Source organism: Pseudophryne corroboree, chromosome 8, assembly GCF_028390025.1.
Source record: "Pseudophryne corroboree isolate aPseCor3 chromosome 8, aPseCor3.hap2, whole genome shotgun sequence".
In the NCBI taxonomy this organism is placed as follows: Eukaryota; Metazoa; Chordata; class Amphibia; order Anura; family Myobatrachidae; genus Pseudophryne; species Pseudophryne corroboree.
The window spans coordinates 389,260,235-389,282,084 of record NC_086451.1 but is presented as its reverse complement, the minus strand read 5'-3'; positions in this window follow the sequence as shown (position 1 = coordinate 389,282,084).

The following is a 21,850-nucleotide window of genomic DNA, read 5'->3' as shown; positions in this document are numbered from 1 at the left end:
GAAACAACTGGCGTTGGAATATTGCTTTCTGACAGGTTCTTGGGGGATTCGTGTTCCTGTGCTGTGGCCTGAGGAGTCCAGCAGCAGAGTAACACTATACTATCCATCAAGTTCCCTCCACCATTAGCAATATGTGGTTGGGTGATTCCAATGTGCCCACAGGAGTAGGGTGACCAGCAGTCATTCCCTACTATAATGGTAGATTGTTACATAGCCAACCGTCTGGAATCCTGAAGGAGATCACATCACTGCCAACTGGCTGGAATCCTGAAAGAGATCACATCACTGCCAACCGGCTGGAATCCTGAAAGAGATCACATCACTGCCAACCGGCTGGAATCCTGAAAGAGATCACATCACTGCCAACCGGCTGGAATCCTGAAAGAGATCACATCACTGCCAACCGGCTGGAATCCTGAAGGGGATCACATCACTGCCAACCGGCTGGAATCCTGAAAGAGATCACATCACTGCCAACCGGCTGGAATCCTGAAGGGGATCACATCACTGTCAACCGTCTGGAATCCTGAAGGAGATCACATCACTGCCAACCATCTGGAATCCTGAAAGAGATCACATCACTGCCAACCGGCTGGAATCCTGAAAGAGATCACATCACTGCCAACCGGCTGGAATCCTGAAGGAGATCACATCACTGCCAACCGTCTGGAATCCTGAAGATCTCCCAGCGAGGGAGATCACATCACAGCCAACCAGCTGGAATAATGAGGATCTCCCAGCGATGACCAACACATCCTGAAGGAGATCACATCACTGCCAACCGTCTGGAATTCTGAAGGAGATTATATCACTGCCAACCGGCTGGAATCCTGAAGGGGATCACATCACTGCCAACCGGCTGGAATCCTGAAAGAGATCACATCACTGCCAACCGGCTGGAATCCTGAAGGGGATCACATCACTGCCAACCGTCTGGAATCCTGAAGGAGATCACATCACTGTCAACCGTCTGGAATCCTGAAGGAGATCACATCACTGCCAACCATCTGGAATCCTGAAAGAGATCACATCACTGCCAACCGGCTGGAATCCTGAAAGAGATCACATCACTGCCAACCGGCTGGAATCCTGAAGGAGATCACATCACTGCCAACCGTCTGGAATTCTGAAGGAGATTATATCACTGCCAACCGGCTGGAATCCTGAAGGGGATCACATCACTGCCAACCGTCTGGAATCCTGAAGGAGATCACATCACTGCCAACCGGCTGGTATCCTGAAGGAGATCACATCACTGCCAACCTGCTGGTATCCTGAAGGAGATCACATCACTGCCAACCGGCTGGAATCCTGAAGATCTCCCAGCGAGGGAGATCACATCACAGCCAACCAGCTGGAATAATGAGGATCTCCCAGCGATGACCAACACATCCTGAAGGAGATCACATCACTGCCAACCGTCTGGAATTCTGAAGGAGATTATATCACTGCCAACCGGCTGGAATCCTGAAGGGGATCACATCACTGCCAACCGGCTGGAATCCTGAAAGAGATCACATCACTGCCAACCGGCTGGAATCCTGAAGGGGATCACATCACTGCCAACCGTCTGGAATCCTGAAGGAGATCACATCACTGTCAACCGTCTGGAATCCTGAAGGAGATCACATCACTGCCAACCATCTGGAATCCTGAAAGAGATCACATCACTGCCAACCGGCTGGAATCCTGAAAGAGATCACATCACTGCCAACCGGCTGGAATCCTGAAGGAGATCACATCACTGCCAACCGTCTGGAATTCTGAAGGAGATTATATCACTGCCAACCGGCTGGAATCCTGAAGGGGATCACATCACTGCCAACCGTCTGGAATCCTGAAGGAGATCACATCACTGCCAACCGGCTGGTATCCTGAAGGAGATCACATCACTGCCAACCTGCTGGTATCCTGAAGGAGATCACATCACTGCCAACCGGCTGGAATCCTGAAGATCTCCCAGCGAGGGAGATCACATCACAGCCAACCAGCTGGAATAATGAGGATCTCCCAGCGATGACCAACACATCCATTTCAGCCCTCTGGGGAAATTTCATTCCAGTAAAGATATCTCACCCACTGGTAAGAGGCAGAGGAGCTCATGCCATACGGTAGATCTGCCACAAAAGAGCCCTAAGGTGACATGGGAATTGTTAGGTGATTGGGGGCACGCTATGATTTTATACTATCTGGCATTTCTGTATATAGTTGTGGATATTTATATATAGTATGGTTGCTGCTTACATTATTACCTTGTGTGCTGTGTAATAAAGGTATTATTGTACCTTAGCTAGTGTTTCCTCCTGTATGATCCATAACCCAAATAAACAGTCACCTTTGTCAAGGTAGTAAGAGCGCACATAACCCTGGTATCCTTGCGTTTATTGTGCCTAAACTCAAGTACAGGCCTGGCCAACCTGTGGCTCTCTAGCTGTTGTAAAACTACAGGTTCCATCATGCCTTGCCACAGTTTTGTTATTAGGGAATGCAAAAATTGTGGCAGGGCATGCTGGGATGTGTAGTTTCACAACATCTGGAGAGCCACAGGTTGGCCAGGCCTGCTCAAGTACATTACATTTAAAAATGACCCCTGATTGTTCTCATGCTGCCACTTGCATTTCTTTTACTGTGAAATAATTTAGCAGTGCTTCGGCAGTGACTAGGTTTTTGTAACATTCCGGTTGATGGAAATGACACAGATTGGGCCTAACTCAGCTGTGGTCGCAAAACGGTCAAGGTTTTCTTACTGTGCATGCGTCTGAGCCACAGTGTGCATGCGCAGCAAGTGTATAGCGATGGCGTTCACCACAAGGAATTAGCCGCAAAGTGAGTGACAGGAAAACAGCATTTGGGCGTGGGAATGGGGAGTGGCCAGGTAAACGCAGGTGTGTCATGGCCGCTCAGACACTGCTCCAGTAGCAGTTGTGACTTGCTACCGGAGAGCCCTCTGCGTCCCGGGAGAGCAGCTCAGCCAGGCGTGGGTTCTGCAACATGTTTCGATTGCACCGATGGTACCGATGAATCAGCAATTGTATGTCATGGGACAGAAATGATGCAATAGCAGTGGGCGTCCCTATGCTCAGGTTATCTTCTGCCTATATTAGCATATAGTCGCCATATGTGCCATTGTGAAACATCTACGGCTGCGCAGATTGGATGCGGCAGTAGTCACGCAGGCGCCTTGTTTGTTTCTGTACATTAGAGCTCACAGCTGACGTCAGACACATGCCCCGAAAACGGGCATGACACTTCTCATTTATGTTTTGCGACCACTCCCTGCTAGCACAATGTTAACACCCCCAAACGGTCACTTCCTGACAACCACTTTGCTATGGAATCCTCATTGCGTGCGGGTTCGCAGCGGCCCCTTTGACGCAAACGCAATGCAAATGAGGCACATGCACAGTCTGCCAATAATCGCTAAGTTCCGTTGAACATCGTCTTTGCGTCAATCTCTGAATCAGGCCCAATGTGTTTATTGCTTATTTTTCTATAGGTTCAGACATTTAGTATTTGGTTTGTTCTAGTTATGGCTGAGTAATAATACAGATATGTATTATGTTATCCGGTATACTTAGACCTTAGGGTTTATCAAATTAATGGCGGGATGTAATGGAGTCCTAGAACGCCGGAGGTGATGAGTGGCAGCTAATCTCTGACTTTTTATTTAAAGGGGCAATCTGCTACCGAGACCGTGATCGCCGTACAGTCTGTTGTCTCCCGGGTGCTCGGGTACGGCACATCGCGGACCGGGTAGATAGATTGTTGGGAGGGGCTGGCAAAGACCCGGCGGTCTTGGTGCACGTTGGCACCAATGACAAAGTTAGCGGAAGGTTGGATGTCCTTAAGAAAGACTATAGGGACTTAGGAAAGAAACTGAAGGCAAGGACATCTAAGGTAATATTCTCTGAATTATTACCCATGCCACGCGCTAGTCCAGGGAGGCAGAGGGAGATTAGGGAGGTAAATGTGTGGCTTAGGGATTGGTGCAGGAAAGAGGGGTTTGTGTTCCTGGAACACTGGGCGGACTTCTCAGTCAGGCGCCATCTCTTTTGTCGTGACGGATTGCACCTGACTGAGGAGGGGGCAGCGGTGCTGGGGGGAAGGATGGTTAGAAGGTTGGAGATTTTAAACTAGGAGCCTGGGGGGAGGGTTTAGCTAGAAACTACGGGTCATGCAGTGAGAATAGTGGGGATGGCGGTAGTAAACGAAATGGGGGAGAAGTTGGGGGGAGGGTAAGAGCAGGCGGTAAGGTTACTAACATGGGTACTAAAAGGGATTTTACCAAAGCACTAACCAATGACGATTACAGGTCATCCTTGCTACATAAGGTGAAAGATGTCCCTAACGCAAGGGAAAATACTTATCTTAGTTGTATGTATGTAAACGCCAGAAGCATTACTGGTAAAAAGGGTGAACTAGAAATACTTGCAGCAAGCAAACAGTATGATATTATAGGCATTACTGAAACTTGGTGGGATGAATCTCATGATTGGACAGTCAATCTAGAGGGCTATACACTGTTTAGGAGAGACAGACTAAATAAAAAGGGTGGAGGGGTGTGTCTTTACGTAAAGCCATTTTTAAAACCCAATATATGGGAAGATATTCAGGAGGGGACTGTAGACACTGTCGAGACATTATGGGTAGAAATTGCATGCGGGGAAAAAGGAATAAAAAAGTTAGTATTGGGTGTATGCTATAGGCCACCTGGTATCAACGCATCTGATGATGAATTGTTACTAAAGCAAATTGAAAGAGCAGCAGGAGTAGGAGACATAGTAGTGATGGGAGATTTTAACTATCCAGAGATAAACTGGAAAAACGATTCATGTGATACTGCTAGGGGCAATATGTTTTTAAACACACTTAATGATAACTACTTAGTCCAACTAATTGAGGAACCAACTAGGTACAATGCAATCTTAGACCTGGTATTAACAAACAATGGGGATTTGGTATCAGGTATTATAGTAGGGGAACCCATAGGAAACAGCGACCACAATATGGTCACATTCAATATCAGTTTCTATAAACAGCCCTATACTGGCTCAACTAGGACTTTAAACTTTAGCAAAGCAAATTTTGAAAAGATGAGGGTATTTTTCAGGGATATTGAATGGGAAGGTTTGTTTTTAAGAAAAAATACTACGGAGAAATGGGAGGTACTAAAATTCCTGCTAGCTAAAAATACACTCAAATGTATTCCTATGAGTAGCAAAAAAAGGAATAAAAATCATAAACCGATGTGGCTTAACAAAAAGATTAAGGAACTTATGGGCAAGAAAAGGCGAGCATTTAAAAAATACAAATCTGACGGGGAAGCAGAGTCATTTCAGCACTATAAGGAATGTAACAAAATTTGCAAAAAGGAAATAAGAGCGGCTAAAGTAGAAACTGAAAAACTAGTAGCAAAGGAAAGCAAAGCGAATCCCAAAAAATTCTTTAAATACATTAATAGCAAGAGATTAAAGAAGGAGAGTATAGGCCCTTTAAAAGACAAGTTGGGAGTCTTAAGCAAAAATGATAATGACATAGCGGACACACTAAATTCGTTTTTTTCAACAGTATTCACTCGTGAGGACCCAATTCAGGGACTAACGCACAACCTCAATAATGAGAATATCACATTGATAGGTACTTATTTAAGCGAGGAAGTAGTCTGTGACCGATTAAAACATTTAAAGATTAATAAATCACCAGGGCCCGATGGTATTCATCCAAGGGTTCTAATGGAGCTTCACTCTGAACTGGCAAAATCGCTATCTTTGATCTTTAAGGATTCAGTTATATCAGGTATGGTTCCCAAAGACTGGCGTATAGCGGAAGTAGTGCCTATATTCAAAAAGGGAAGTAAAGCTGAACCAGGTAATTATAGACCAGTTAGTCTTACATCTATAGTGGGGAAAGTATTGGAAGGTATTCTAAGAGATAGTATTCAGAAGTTCCTTAAAACCAATAAGGTCATTAAAAGGAATCAACATGGGTTTATGAAGGACAGATCCTGTCAAACCAACTTACTTGGCTTTTATGAAACAGTAAGCGCAAACCTAGATCAGGGTAAAGACGTGGATGTAATCTTTTTAGACTTTGCCAAAGCGTTCGATACTGTACCACACATGAGACTTATCTACAAGCTACAAGAATCAGGGCTAGGAAGCACAATATGCACTTGGGTCAAAAACTGGTTAGATAATAGGAAGCAGCGCGTTGTGGTTAATGGATCTTTTTCAACTTGGACTGAAGTGCTAAGTGGTGTGCCGCAAGGCTCAGTATTAGGACCGCTATTGTTCAATATTTTCATTAACGACCTAACAGAAGGTCTAGAGAGCATGGTGTCAAATTTTGCAGATGATACCAAATTGTGTAAGGCTATAAATACAGAGGAGGATGCCGAGTCTCTTCAGAACGACTTAGTTAAATTAGAAGCATGGGCAGCCAAATGGAGAATGCGCTTCAACACAGACAAGTGTAAGGTAATGCACTGTGGTAACAAGAACATAAATTACACCTACCTACTAAATGGGGTAAAATTAGGGGATTCTGTACTGGAAAAGGACTTAGGTGTCCTCATAGATAGCAAGCTAAGCAGTAGTACCCAAAGTAGGACTGCAGCAAAGAAGGCTAATAAGATATTAGCATGCATAAAACGGGGTATTGGTGCTAGGGACGAGAGTATTATACTCCCGTTATATAAATCACTAGTGAGGCCACACCTTGAATACTGTGTACAATTCTGGGCACCGTACTACAAAAAGGATATCCTGGAGCTTGAAAAGGTACAGAGGAGGGCGACCAAACTAATTAAGGGCATGGAGACGATGGAATACAAGGAAAGGCTTGAAAGACTAGGCATGTTTACATTGGAAAAGCGGAGACTAAAAGGGGATATGATCAACATCTACAAATATATAAGGGGACAATACACAGAGCTTGCGCGGGACCTGTTTTTGGTTAGATCAACACAGAGGACTCGTGGACACTCGCTCAGGTTAGAGGAGAGGAGATTCCGCACAATACGGCGTAAAGGCTTTTTCACGGTAAGGACAATACATGTTTGGAATTCCCTGCCCGAGGGAGTTGTAATGGCGGAATCTGTCAACACCTTTAAGAATGGGTTAGATAAATTCCTAATGGATAAGGATATCCAGGGGTATGGTGCATAGTCATGCATTATAGTTACTATAAATAGGGATAAAATGTAACGGCTGACAGCAGCATCAGTCAGAAATTTTAGTCAAATCATCATGCATAGGAGACCACAAATAGGTTGAACTCGATGGACAATTGTCTTTTTTCAACCTCAGATACTATGTTACTATGTTACTATGTATGTTACTTTCAAGGTAAAACCATGCCTTGTAAGTGATTGCCCCTTTAAAAAAGACATCCAAGATCAGCCGTCATCCCACACCTCCGGCGATCTCAGACTCCGTTACATCCTGCCACAAGTTTGTTTGTAAGTAAAGTGGAGCACCGTGCATAAAATATACTAGGTTACATTTAAACCTTGAAATACACAAATGAAGTGCGCTGTCAGCGGCAGCCTGTACAGGGAAGGTCAGTTCCCTAAATGATACAGGTAAGGCAGAAAGATAGGTACTGGCGCCGGCTGAAATCGAATATGAGATGAATAACTCAAATAGTGAAATATTAAAAATTATATTTAATAAACATGCATCAAAAGAGAGGATATTTCATCCCTCAAAGATAAAACACAAGCAATTGCTGTACAATAAAAAGGTGCTTTGTAGGATCCCACTAAGTTAACCCTTTTAGGGGTAATGTCCACAATTCCTGGCTAGGACACTTATCCACATTTGCCCACAAGTTCAATTAAGTATGAGGTAAATTACCAGACTGGATTCCAGATAAGTCCCCTAGGTCTCTTTTGCAATGGAGAACCAAATGGCAGAAGGGGATGAGTCCAAGTCAAATGGAGAACTTGTGTCGGATTTTCATCCTAGTGGAAGCTGATAGGTCCAAAGGTTGCCAGGAGGTGGATGAGAGTGCTGGTACTTGTGGTCCTACAAACTGGAGCTCAACGCGTTTCGCTGGTCTGATGGATGCCAGCTTCCTTTATTGTACAGCAATTGCTTGTGTTTTATCTTTGAGGGATGAAATATCCTCTCTTTTGATGCATGTTTATTAAATATAATTTCTCTGACGTCCTAGTGGATGCTGGGAACTCAGTAAGGACCATGGGGAATAGCGGCTCCGCAGGAGACTGGGCACAAAAGAAAAGCTTTAGGACTACCTGGTGTGCACTGGCTCCTCCCCCTATGACCCTCCTCCAAGCCTCAGTTAGATTTTTGTGCCCGACCGAGCTGGGTGCAATCTAGGGGGCTCTCCTGAGCTTCTTAGGAAAAGTTAGTTTTAGGTTTTTTATTTTCAGTGAGACCTGCTGGCAACAGGCTCACTGCATCGAGGGACTAAGGGGAGAAGAAGCGAACCTGCCTGCTTGCAGCCAGCTTGGGCTTCTTAGGCTACTGGACACCATTAGCTCCAGAGGGACCGAACACAGGCCCAGCCTCGGAGTCCGGTCCCAGAGCCGCGCCGCCGGCCCCCTTACAGAGCCAGAAGCAAGAAGAAGTCCGGAAAATCGGCGGCAGAAGACATCAGTCTTCACCAAGGTAGCGCACAGCACTGCAGCTGTGCGCCATTGCTCCTCATGCACACCACACGCTCCGGTCACTGATGGGTGCAGGGCGCTGGGGGGGGGGGGGGGGGGCGCCCTGAGCAGCAATATGAACACCTTGGCTGGCTAAAATACATCACATATAACCCCCAGGGCTATATGGATGTATATTAACCCCTGCCAGATTCCTGAAAAAAGTTGGAGAAAAGTCCGCCGAGAAGGGGGCGGAGCCTATCTCCTCAGCACACTGGCGCCATTTTCCCTCACAGCTCCGCTGGAAGGACGTCTCCCTGACTCTCCCCTGCAGTCCTGCACTACAGAAAAGGGTAAAACAAGAGGGGGGGGGCACTAATTAGGCGCAGTATAATATAAACAGCAGCTATGAGGGGAAAAACACTCTGTATAGTGTTATCCCAACATATATATAGCGCTCTGGTGTGTGCTGGCATACTCTCCCTCTGTCTCCCCAAAGGGCTAGTGGGGTCCTGTCCTCTATCAGAGCATTCCCTGTGTGTGTCGGTACGACTGTGTCGACATGTATGAGGAGGAAAATGATGTGGAGGCGGAGCAATTGCCTATAATGGAGATGTCACCCCCTAGGGAGTCGACACCTGAGTGGATGGGCTTATGGAAGGAATTACGTGAAAGTGTCAGCTCTTTACAAAAGACGGTTGATGACATGAGACAGCCGGCTACTCAGCTTGTGCCTGTCCAGGCGTCTCAAAGACCATCAGGGGCTCTAAAACGCCCGCTACCTCAGATGGCAGATACAGACGCCGACACGGATACTGACTCCAGTGTCGACGATGAAGAGACGAATGTGACTTCCAGTAGGGCCACACGTTACATGATTGAGGCAATGAAAAATGTTTTACACATTTCTGATAGTACAAGTACCACTAAAAAGGGTATTTTGTTTGGTGAGAAAAAACTACCTGTAGTTTTTCCTGCATCTGAGGAATTAAATGAAGTGTGTGATGAAGCGTGGGTTTCTCCCGATAAAAAACTGATAATTCCTAAAAGGTTATTGGCATCATACCCCTTCCCGCCAGAGGATAGGGCACGTTGGGAAACACCCCCTAGGGTGGATAAAGCGCTCACACGCTTGTCAAAACAGGTGGCACTACCGTCTCCTGATACGGCCGCCCTTAAGGAGCCTGCTGACAGAAAGCAGGAGAATATCCTAAAATGTATATACACTCACACGGGTGTTATACTGCGACCAGCAATCGCCTCAGCCTGGATGTGCAGTGCTGGGGTGGCTTGGTCGGATTCCCTGACTGAAAATATTGATACCCTGGATAGGGACAGTATATTACTGACTATAGAGCATTTAAAAGATGCATTTTTATATATGCGTGATGCACAGAGGGATATTTGCCGACTGGCATCAAGAGTAAGTGCGCTGTCCATATCTGCCAGAAGAGGGTTATGGACGCGGCAGTGGTCAGGTGATGCTGATTCCAAAAGGCATATGGAAGTATTGCCTTATAAAGGGGAGGAGTTATTTGGGGTAGGTCTATCGGACCTAGTGTCCACGGCAACTGCTGGGAAATCCACATTTTTACCCCAGGTAGCCTCTCAACATAAGAAGACGCTGTATTATCAGGCGCAGTCCTTTCGGCCACATAAGGGCAAGCGGGCAAAAGGCTCCTCATTTCTGCCCCGTGGCAGAGGGAGAGGAAAAAGGCTGCAGCAAACAGCCAGTTCCCAGGAACAGAAAGCGGACTCAGGCACGGTGGGGGCCCGTCTCAAGAATTTCAGCGCGCAGTGGGCTCACTCACAAGTGGACCCCTGGATCCTTCAGGTGGTATCTCAGGGGTACAAATTGGAATTCGAGACGTCTCCCCCCCGCCGTTTCCTAAAGTCTGCCTTACCGACGTCTCCCTCCGACAGGGAGGCGGTATTGGAAGCCATTCACAAGCTGTATTCTCAGCAGGTGATAATCAAGGTACCCCTCCTGCAACAGGGAAAGGGGTATTATTCCACGCTGTTTGTGGTACCGAAGCCGGATGGCTCGGTGAGACCTATTTTAAATCTAAAATCTTTGAACACTTACATACAGAGGTTCAAATTCAAGATGGAGTCACTCAGAGCGGTGATCGCGAACCTGGAAGAAGGGGATTATATGGTGTCTCTGGACATCAAGGATGCTTACCTCCATGTCCCAATTTACCCTTCTCACCAAGGGTACCTCAGGTTTGTGGTACAGAACTGCCACTATCAGTTTCAGACGCTGCCGTTTGGATTGTCCACGGCGCCCCGGGTCTTTACCAAAGTAATGGCCGAAATGATGATACTCCTTCGAAGGAAAGGAGTTTTAATTATCCCTTACTTGGACGATCTCCTGATAAGGGCAAGATCCGAGGAACAGTTGGTAGTCGGAGTAGCACTATCTCAAGTAGTGCTGCGGCAGCACGGTTGGATTCTCAATATCCCAAAATCGCAGCTGATCCCGACGACACGTCTTCTATTCCTAGGGATGATCCTGGACACAGTCCAGAAAAAGGTGTTTCTCCCGGAAGAGAAAGCCAGAGAGTTATCCGAGCTAGTCAGAAACCTCCTAAAACCAGGCCAAGTATCAGTGCATCAATGCACAAAGGTCTTGGGAAAAATGGTGGCTTCCTACGAAGCAATCCCATTCGGCAGATTCCACGCAAGAACATTCCAGTGGGACCTGCTGGACAAATGGTCCGGATCGCATCTTCAGATGCATCGGCGGATAACCCTGTCCCCAAGGACAAGGGTGTCTCTCCTGTGGTGGTTGCAGAGTGCTCATCTTCTAGAGGGCCGCAGATTCGGCATTCAGGACTGGGTCCTGGTGACCACAGATGCCAGCATGCGAGGCTGGGGAGCAGTCACACAGGGAAGAAACTTCCAGGGCTTGTGGTCAAGCCTGGAGACATCACTTCACATAAATATCCTGGAGTTAAGAGCCATTTACAATGCTCTGAGCCAAGCAAGACCTCTGCTTCAAGGTCAGCCGGTGCTGATTCAGTCGGACAACATCACGGCAGTCGCCCACGTAAACAGACAGGGCGGCACAAGAAGCAGGAGGGCAATGGCAGAAGCTGCAAGGATTCTTCGCTGGGCGGAAAATCATGTGATAGCACTGTCAGCAGTGTTCATTCCGGGAGTGGACAACTGGGAAGCAGACTTCCTCAGCAGGCACGACCTCCACCCGGGAGAGTGGGGACTTCACCCAGAAGTCTTCCACATGATTGTAAACCGTTGGGAAAAACCAAAGGTGGACATGATGGCGTCCCGCCTCAACAAAAAACTGGACAGGTATTGCGCCAGGTCAAGGGACCCTCAAGCAATAGCTGTGGACGCTCTGGTAACACCGTGGGTGTACCAGTCAGTGTATGTGTTCCCTCCTCTGCCTCTCATACCCAAGGTGCTGAGGATTATACGGCGGGGAGGAGTAAGAACTATTCTCGTGGCTCCGGATTGGCCAAGAAGGACTTGGTACCCGGAACTTCAAGAAATGCTCACAGAGGACCCGTGGCCTCTACCTCTGAGAAGGGACCTGCTCCAGCAGGGACCCTGTCTGTTCCAAGACTTACCGCGGCTGCGTTTGACGGCATGGCGGTTGAACGCCGGATCCTAAAGGAAAAAGGCATTCCAGACGAAGTCATCCCTACTTTGATAAAAGCCAGAAAGGATGTAACCGCAAAGCATTATCACCGCATCTGGCGGAAATATGTTGCGTGGTGCGAGGCCAAAAAGGCCCCGACGGAGGAATTTCAACTGGGTCGATTCCTGCATTTCCTGCAAGCAGGAGTGTCTATGGGCCTAAAATTAGGATCCATTAAGGTCCAGATTTCGGCCCTGTCGATTTTCTTTCAGAGAGAACTGGCTTCAGTGCCTGAAGTCCAGACGTTTGTTAAGGGAGTGCTACATATACAGCCTCCTTTTGTGCCTCCAGTGGCACCCTAGGATCTGAATGTTGTTTTGGGTTTCCTAAAATCACATTGGTTTGAACCACTCAACACTGTGGACTTAAAATATCTCACATGGAAAGTGGTCATGCTGTTGGCCCTGGCTTCAGCCAGGCGTGTGTCAGAATTGGCGGCTTTATCCTGTAAAAGCCCTTACCTGATTTTTCATACGGACAGGGCAGAATTGAGGACTCGTCCTCAATTTCTCCCAAAGGGGGTTTCAGCGTTTCATCTGAACCAGCCTATTGTGGTACCTGCGGCTACTAAGGACTTGGAGAACTCCAAGTTGCTGGACGTTGTCAGGGCCCTGAAAATATATGTTTCCAGGACGGCTGGAGTCAGAAAATCTGACTCGCTATTTATCCTGTACGCACCCAACAAGCTGGGTGCTCCTGCTTCTAAGCAGACTATTGCTCGCTGGATTTGTAGTACAATTCAGCTTGCGCATTCTGTGGCAGGCCTGCCACAGCCAAAATCTGTAAAAGCCCACTCCACAAGGAAGGTGGGCTCATCTTGGGCGGCTGCCCGAGGGGTCTCGGCTTTACAACTTTGCCGAGCTGCTACTTGGTCAGGGTCAAATACTTTTGTGAAATTTTACAAATTTGACACTCTGGCTGAGGAGGACCTGGAGTTTTCTCACTCGGTGCTGCAGAGTCATCCGCACTCTCCCGCCCGTTTGGGAGCTTTGGTATAATCCCCATGGTCCTTACGGAGTTCCCAGCATCCACTAGGACGTCAGAGAAAATAAGAATTTACTTACCGATAATTCTATTTCTCGTAGTCCGTAGTGGATGCTGGGCGCCCATCCCAAGTGCGGATTATCTGCAATACTTGTACATAGTTATTGTTAACAAATCGGGTTATTGTTGTTGTGAGCCATCTATCCAGAGGCTCCTCTGTTATCATGCTGTTAACTGGGTTCATATCACAAGTTGTACGGTGTGATTGGTGTGGCTGGTATGAGTCTTACCCGGGATTCAAAATCCTTCCTTATTGTGTACGCTCGTCCGGGCACAGTATCCTAACTGAGGCTTGGAGGAGGGTCATAGGGGGAGGAGCCAGTGCACACCAGGTAGTCCTAAAGCTTTTCTTTTGTGCCCAGTCTCCTGCGGAGCCGCTATTCCCCATGGTCCTTACGGAGTTCCCAGCATCCACTACGGACTACGAGAAATAGAATTATCGGTAAGTAAATTCTTATTTTTTAATATTTCACTATTTGAGTTATTCATCTCATATTCGATTTCAGCCGGCGCCAGTACCTATCTTTCTACATTTAAACCTTACCCACGGTATTCCATACCGCCCAGCTGTCGGTATGCCGGCGGTCAGGATTCCGGCGCCCGTATGCTGGCCACCAGGAGCCCGGCCGCCGGCATACCCTACTTACACCCTATTCCATGTACTGCTTCTAGAATTCAATATTTTAGCAGCGCTCCTCGCAGTATCTGCAGGAGAAGATTAGGAGGAAGTGATTATGGGGGTCATTCCGAGTTGTTCGCTCGCAAGCTGCTTTTAGCAGCTTTGCACACGCTAAGCCGCCGCCTACTGGGAGTGAATCTCAGCATATTAAAATTGCGAACGAAAGATTAGCAGAATTGCGAATAGACACTTCTTAGCAGTTTCTGAGTAGCTCCAGACTTACTCGGCATCTGCGATCAGTTCAGTGCTTGTCGTTCCTGGTTTGACGTCACAAACACACCCAGCGTTCGCCCAGACACTCCCCCGTTTCTCCAGCCACTCCCGCGTTTTTTCCGGAAACGGTAGCGTTTTTTCGCACACTCCCATAAAACGGCCTGTTTCCGCCCAAAAACACCCACTTCCTGTCAATCACATTCCGATCACCAGAACGAAGAAAAAACCTCGTAATGCCGTGAGTAAAATTCCTAACTGCATAGCAAATTTACTTGGCGCAGTCGCACTGCGGACATTGCGCATGCGCATTAGCGACTATTCGCTCCATTGCGAAAAAAAAATAAAGAGCGAACAACTCGGAATGACCCCCTATATATGAACGTATGATGTGGTGTGGAAGAGAAAATTGTATCTTTGTCAGATGGTTATGTTGCTTTGTTATATTTATGATTAAGGGCTGTATAAGACCAAAGTGTGTAAACTAATTTGAGTTGATACAATTATTTTTCTCATACGTCCTAGAGGATGCTGGGGTCCACTTCATGACCATGGGGTATAGACGGTTCCGCAGGAGCCATTGGCACTCTCAAGACTTTTCAATGGGTTTGAACTGGCTCCTCCCTCTATGCCCCTCCTCCAGACCTCAGTTTTAGAAATGTGCCCAGGCAGACTGGATGCACTCTGAGGAGCTCTGCTGAGTTTTTCTGAAAAGACTTATGTTAGGTTTTTTATTTTCAGGGAGAACTGCTGGCAACAGACTCCCTGCTTCGTGGGACTGAGGGGGCAGAAGTAGAACCAACTTCCTGAAGAGTTTCATGGCTCTGCTTCTGGCTGACAGGACACCATTAGCTCCTGAAGGGAACTGAACACTAGCCGTGTCTAGATGCTCACTCCCACAGCCCACCGTCACCCCCCTCACAGAGCCAGAAGTCAGAAGACAGGTGAGTAGAAGAAGATAGATCTTCTATTAAGCAAAGTGATGGCTGAGGTACAGCGCGGCTGGCGGGAGCGCAGCGCGCCATTGCTGCCCACACACACAGGCACTGCAGGGTGCAGGGCGCGGGGGGGGGGGGGGGCGCCCTGGGCAGCAAAAACACCTCTATAAACTGCCAAGAAGGGGGCATAAGATGCCGCTGGCACAGCCCTACCCCTGCCAGTATAAATATTATTGAAGTTTACTGAGTGAAAAAACGCGCCATTGCGGGGGCGGAGCTTCTTCCTCAGGCAGCCAGCACACTGCTCAGCGCCATTTCCTCTCTCTCCTCAGGCTGCAGAGTCAACGCTGGTCCTCTCCTCCGCTTCTGACTACAAGTACAGGGTGCAATTAAGGGGGGGGCACAAAGCGTTTGTGGTGCATTACAAGTGTGAATTACTGTGTAAAAGCGCTGTTTGTCTGTGGGCATTCTGTGTTCACAGACATTACATACTGGCGCTGGGCTTGTGAACTGGCTGCTCCTATACTGTGTCCCTCTGACAGATTTTACTGTGGGTCTGTCCCCTTATAAGTCCCAGTGTGTCTGTGAGTGTGTGTAGTACACGTGTGTAAGACATGTTTGAGGCAGGGAGTTCCTCCCCGGAGGAAGGCATTTTAGGGACACAGAGTTGTAATGTGGTGGCGCTGCCGGCACACCAAGAGCCTGCATGGGTAAAAGAAATACGTGACAGTATGCATCTTATTAACAGGAGGTTAGATAAGTCTGAATCTCAGGCTGAATGCTGTAGAAAATCTGTGGAAGATGTGATTTTTCAGGACTCAGTTCTTCCATCTACAGGCAGCCCCTCTGGGTCACATAAGAGACCATTTGCGAATATTGTGAATACTGATACCGACACGGACTCTGATTCTTGTGTCGACGATAGTGACTCCAGAGAAATAGATCATAAATTGGCAAAAAATATACAATATATGATTGTGGCTATAAGGGAGAAATCCAAAGTCACGTTACTTCCTTCCCACAAGCTAAATACTCTCTTTGAAGGGATGTGGGTGAATCCTGAGAAGAAATTTCATATTCCTAAGAGGATACAGATAGCTTACCCTTTCCCAGCAGAGGACAGGAAAAAATGGGAATCACCCCCTGTGTTAGACAGTGCACTATCCAGGTTGACAAAGAAGGTAATTCTCCCTGCGCCTGGCACGGCTTCACTTAAAGAGCCGGCTGACCGTAAGATGGAAACTACATTGAAATCCATTTATGTTGCCAATGGTATGCTGATCAGGCCCACTATTGCCTGCACGTGGGTGAGTCGCGCTATTGAAAAATGGTCAGACAGCGTGCCATCAGAAATTGACATGATTGACAAAGATGAGATACTCCTTAAGTTAGGGAATATCAAGGACGCTGCTGCCTACATGCTAGAAGCAATGATAGATATTGGACTCTTGAGTTCACAAGCCGCTACCATGGTAGTATCGGCTAGGCGGGCATTGTGGATTCGCCAGTGGAACGCAGATGCAGATTCCAAAAGAAACATGGAGGCTCTCCCATATAAAGGTGAGGCCTTATTTGGCGATGGTCTGGATGCGTTAGTCTCGGCGGCTACCGCAGGTATGTCGACGTTTTTGCCCTCTGCACCTGCACCGGCAAAAAAGACCTATCACCCACACATGCAGTCCTTTCGGCCCAATAAATACAAAAAAGCGAGCGGTACCCCCTTCTTTGCAGGAAGGGGAAGGGGAAAGAAGCCCACAGCGGCTCCTGGTTCCCAGGAGCAGAAGCCTACCCTTACTTCTGAAAAATCTTCAGCATGACGCTGGAGCTCCCTTGAGGGAGGCCGCTCGGGTGGGGGCACGTCTCAAACTGTTCAGCCAAGGTTGGATTCTGTCTGGCCTGGATCCCTGGGTATTGCAAATAGTATCCCAGGGATACAAGCTGGAGTTTCAAGACGTTCCCCCATGCCGATTTTTCCAATCAACCTTGCCAGCTTCTCTTCAAGAAAGAGAAGCAGTAACAGCGGCAATCCAAAAATTATGTCAGGACCAGGCCATAGTCCTGGTGCCTTTGCCACAACAAGGGGAGGGGTTTTATTCAAGCCTCTTTGTAGTTCCGAAGCCGGACGGCTCAGTCAGACCGATCCTAAACCTAAAAAATTTGAATCTCTACTTGAAACGGTTCAAGTTCAAGATGGAATCACTCCGGGCAGTGATTTCCATTCTGGAGGAGGGGGACTACATGGTGTCAGTAGACATCAAGGATGCTTACCTGCATGTTCCCTTTTATCCTCCTCACCAGGCCTGAGATTTGCGATTCAGGCTTGCCATTACCAGTTCCAGACGTTACCTTTCGGTCTCTCCACAGCGCCGAGGGTATTCACCTAGGTGATGGCGGAGATGATGGTCATCCTTCATCAAAAAGGAGTCAATATAATTCCTTATCTCTGATAAAGGCGAGATCCAGGGAGCAGCTGTTGCAAAACATCACACTCTCCCTGTGGATACTCCAACAACACGGTTGGACCATAAATTATTGTCTTTTCTCTGGATGATTCTGGACACGGAAGTTCAGAGAGTATTTCTTCCGGTGGAAAAGGCTCTGGAAATCCAGAAAATGGTAAAACAGATATTGAAACCATCTGGTGTGTCGACCCGTCTACTAGGCCATACAGTTTGGCAGGTTCCATGCCAGAGTATTCCAGTGGCGCCTGTTGGACAAGTGGTCGGGATCCCACCTTCACATGCACCGGAAGATAGTCCTGTCGTCAAAAGCCAGGATTTCACTCCTGTGGTGGCTACACAGTCCGCACCTACTAGAGGGAGGCAGGTTCGGGATTCAGGACTGGGTCCTAATAACCACGGATGCAAGTCTCCGAGGCTGGGGAGCTGTCACTCAGGGGGAAAACTTCCAAGAAAAATGGTCAAGTCAGGAAGCCTGCCTTCACATAAACGTGCTGGAATTGAGAGCCATTTACAACGGCCTTCAACAAGCGGTACATCTTCTTCAAGATCATCCCGTGCAGACTCGTACATAAACAGGCAGGGCGGAACGAAAAGCATAGCGGCAATGGCAGATGTGACAAAGATCTTCCTATGGGCAGAAAGGCATGCAAGAGTCCTGTCAGCAATTTTCATTCCGGCAGTAGACAACTGGGAAGCAGACTTCCTCAGCAGACACAAGCTCCATCCAGGAGTGTGGGGCCTCCACCAAGAAGTCTTCGCAGAGGTGACAAGTCTTTGGGGAGTTCCTCAAGTAGACATGATGGCATCTCGTCTCAACAAGAAGCTTCAGAAATATTGTTCCAGTTCGAGAGACCCTCAAGCAATAGCAGTGGATGCGCTAGTGACCCAGTGGGTATTCCGGTCAGTGTATGTCTTCCCTCCACTTCTGCTGATCCCAAAAGTTCTCAGGATCATAAGAAGAACAAGGGTTCGAGCAATCTTCATTGCCCCAGACTGGCCAAGGAGGGCTTGGTACCCAGATCTTCAGGAGTTGCGCATAGAAGATCCTCGGCCTCTTCCTCTTTGCGAGGACCTGCTGCAGCAGGGGCCGTGCGTGTATCAGGACTTACCGCGGCTACGTTTGACGGCATGGCTGTTGAGCGCGGGATCCTAGCCCGAAAGGGTATTTCGAAAAAGAAGTTATTCCCACACTTATTCAGGCCAGGAAAGGAGTAACGTCGAAACATTATTTGGAGAAAATATGTGTCTTGGTGTGAATCCAAGAAGGCTCCTACGGAAGAGTTTCATTTGGGACGTTTTCTGCAGGCTGGTGTGGAGGCGGGCCTCCGATTGTGGTCAATCAAGGTCCAGATTTCGGCCTTGTCAGTGTTCTTCCAAAAACAATTGGCCTCTCTTCCAGAGGTTCAGACCTTTGTGAAAGGGGTTCTGCACATCCAGCCTCCATTTGTGCCTCCAGTGGCACCATGGGACCTTAATGTAGTGTTGCAGTTCCTTCAATCGGATTGGTTTGAGCCTCTACGAGAGATAGAGTTGAAGTTTCTCACTTGGAAAGTGGTGATGCTTTTGGCATTGGCATCCGCACGTCGGGTGTCTGAATTGGGGGCCTTGTCTCACAAGAGCCCTTACCTGATCTTCCATGAAGATAGGGCAGAGTTGAGAACTCGTCAACATTATCTTCCGAAGGTGGTTTCTTCTTTCCACATAAACCCACCTATTGTGGTGCCAGTAGTTACTGACACGTTCACTGCATCAAAGTCTCTAGATGTGGTTAGAGCTTTGAAGATTTATGTCGCTAGAACAGCTCTAATTCGGAAAACAGAGTCTTTGTTTGTCCTGTATGCTCCCAAAAAGATTGGGTGTCCTGCTTCCAAGCAGACTATTGCGGGTTGAATCAGAGGTACGATTCAGCAAGCTCATACTATGGCTGGATTGTCGTTACCGACGTCGGTGAAGGCCCATTCCACTAGAAGGTGGGCTCATCCTGGGCGGCTGTCCGGGGGGTCTCGGCATTACAACTTTGCCGAGCTGCTACTTGGTCGGGGTCAAACACCTTTGCAAAATTCGACAAGTTTGACACCTTGGCCGATTGAAGACCTCAAGTTCTGTCAATCGGTGCTGCAGGGTCTTCCGCACTATCCCGCCCATACTGGAGCTTTGGTATAAACCCCATGGTCATGAAGTGGACCCCAGCATCCTCTAGGATGTATGAGAAAACAGGATTTTAATACCTATCGGTAAATCCTTTTCTCCTAGTCCGTAGAGGATGCTGGGCGCCCGTCCCAGTCATACTTTACCTGCAGTTTAGTTATACACAAGTTGTGTTATGTTAGTTTCAGCTTGTTGCTGCAATTGGTTCATGCCTGTTGGCGTGTGTTATGTTGATTGCCATGTGTGCGGCATGGTTGAGGTGTGAGCTGGTATGTATCTCACCACTAGTATTAAAGTAAATCCTTTCCTCGAAATGTCCGTCTCCCTGGGCACAGTTCCTATAACTGAGGTCTGGAGGAGGGGCATAGAGGGAGGAGCCAGTTCACACCCATTGAAAAGTCTTGAGAGTGCCCATGGCTCCTGCGGAACCGTCTATACCCCATGGTCATGAAGTGGACCCCAGCATCCTCTATGGACTAGGAGAAAAGGATTTACTGGTAGGTATTAAAATCCTGTTGTTTTTTTAAATATCGATTCCATGAAATAAACAATATGTTTTATTCTTTGTATTCTATTAATGCGGCGGGGGAGGGATGGACCCGAGCCCCTCCAACTTGCCCAGCCCCTGGTAATTAGTATCCACCCCTCCCCCTGCCTCAGTGCCCCTGAATGTAGATACTCAGTTCTATTTAAGATGGGATGTTGCCTACAGCAACCAATCAGATTCTACTTCTCATCTATTTAGCACCTTCTAGAAGATAATACTTGGAAACTGACCTTCTAGAAGATAATACTTGGAAACTGACCTTCTAGAAGATAATACTTGGAAACCCCTCAGATCAGCGGAATGTTCACAGGAGCACAGACTATTCTCAGAAATAGCTGCTTTTGTGAGAGGTACTAGGTAGGAATATGTATATTGATTGAAATTCCACTCTGTGTCAGTGGAGATAAAGTCTCCCTTCTGCGGAACCTCTTGGCTGCAGAATACATCAGGGAGCCATAGAAGATAGAGGTGCTCAGACAAGCAGCAGTAAGGACCTGTCCTGTCTGTCAGTGGGACATTACCCCAACAATGCATGCACGCCTGCCTCCTATTATGCTGCTATCTCCAGAAACAGGAGTGGTCAGGAACCCCAGCATCACTTAAGTTTTCCCGAGCACAAATAGGTGGTGGTGGTGATGTTACAGCAACCCCGAGGGAACCAGAGGCCTATGTAATGCCAGCACATGATGATTCATCACTGCTCAACACCACATGAAAGAGTATGGAATAGGGTAGAGAACTTTGTCCCCTGTACATCTGTTCATACAAGCAGCTGTCTGTCTGTCTGTATGTCTGACACCAGCCAGGTGCAGCAAACCCATTACATTGAAGTTTTAAGTGCCTTTAGTAACTTTGCGCGCTGATTAATTTTGGTATGATATTTTTGAACATGCATATATCCCATATAAATTTAATTATTCACAATGAAAATTGGAAACTATGAAATAATTAAACTAATTTGGTATAAGCATTTCCACACCGCTGTAATGTATAGCACAATCTAGATGAGTACAGGAGACATTCTTTACACACAGCAACCCACACTTTGGACTGCACAACCGGTTTGGCGACATGTCCATACGCTGTCATTTCTACAGATGTAACAACGCGTCACATTTTCTACACAGCCTGTGCAGCGCTTCCTGTCCTCCGACAACTCCGGCCCAACCAGCGTACTGTGTAGCTGGCTGTAATGCTCTACGGACACAGAGGAGAAGTGTGTGCGCCTCTTATATGAGTAAAAGGAGGGAGCTGTGGGTGGGACACATGATTACTCGTCTGTCCCAGGGAACATGCTTAAGAGGAGCTGGTCGACTTTTTCACTAAATTGCAGATTTTAAAAAATCATATGATGCTTGTGTGGAGTTTTATTGACTTACAATATTACTATTTGCTACATATTGCTATTATCTCTCGCTAATCGTGGGGAGGCAGAAAAAAATGGGGGATATAAAGTTGATCACAAAACAATTTAGGAGGCCAGTTATTATAACTTACTTATATAACACCGGTAATTTACATAGTGCTGTATAGAGGATATTTGCCAA